General features: G+C 38.6%; 1 non-coding gene across 1 annotated transcript; it reads right to left on the bottom strand.

Moving 5' to 3' along the window:
• Positions 1-689: 689 nt before the first annotated feature.
• Positions 690-762, bottom strand: TRNAV-CAC (transfer RNA valine (anticodon CAC)). Its single transcript has one exon. It is a non-coding gene; the product is annotated as a tRNA-Val (tRNA).
• Positions 763-1,017: the final 255 nt, after the last annotated feature.

Below are 1,017 nucleotides of genomic sequence, written 5' to 3'. Positions count from 1 at the left end.
CAAGACCTGTAGTGCCGTGCAGTGCTCTTCATCCCCGGAGGGAGAATACATCTTTGTGTGTGTGTGTGTATATATATATATATATATATATATATATATATATATATATATATATATATTTGCCTTATGCAGAATTCACTCGTCAGGGCTTTTCTTTAAAGTTGCAAAGACAAAACATATTTTATTGATCACATCATGATTTCAAGTTTCCAAGTCGACGTTTCAACAGCATAAATGTGGTATTCCTCAGGACACCATCAGTGAACACAGGACACATACTCTAAGCCCCCTCCTCCCAGGGCCATTTTATATACCTATACCAATTAGTCCAATCTATCGCTCCACCCCCAACATCCCTCCAGGACCGAAAGTGACACCCATGGGACGGAACATGATTAAAACTGTTATATAATGCTCTAATATGTAAGTTATGACAGCCTACTTTGAGGACAACCTTCAATAACCTAAGCACTCCATATATGCATGTACAGAAATTTACATCTGTTTAATTATAGATGCATCTTTAAACTTGCAATATACGTCTTCTACTTTAGTGCCAAAACTCCTACTTACATTCTGGTTATTGCTGTTGTAATGGTAATTGTGATGCATATGTGATTTGTACAGACTCAAAGTCAGTTCATACAATAAAATGAGTACATATTGGGTTGCAATATAAAATAAATAGCTGTTTCTGCCCGGTTTCGAACCGGGGACCTTTCGCGTGTGAGGTGAACGTGATAACCACTACACTACAGAAACTCATGACACAGGAAGAATTTTTGTGAGTGGCAGCAGGTGTCGACAGTGGGAGCGGGAGTAGAGGAGCTGGGAGGGAATGGAGTTGATGGGGTAAAAGGATCTGCGGCGTGGAGGGAGGGTTGTCACCAGTAACAATGGAGAAAAAAGGGTAGATTGGCAATAATTAAAAAGTAAAGTAGAGCAGGAAAAGGATTTAAGGAAGAAATATCTTAATGTATATAACAATTTTGGAGGAATAGTAAAGAGCAAATCAAA

This window comes from Taudactylus pleione, unplaced genomic scaffold (assembly GCF_031769625.1).
Source record: "Taudactylus pleione unplaced genomic scaffold, aTauple2 ptg000551l, whole genome shotgun sequence".
NCBI classification, from domain to species: domain Eukaryota; kingdom Metazoa; phylum Chordata; class Amphibia; order Anura; family Myobatrachidae; genus Taudactylus; species Taudactylus pleione.
Note: the sequence above shows the minus strand (reverse complement) of the source record. Positions and strands in the feature narration are given on the sequence as shown.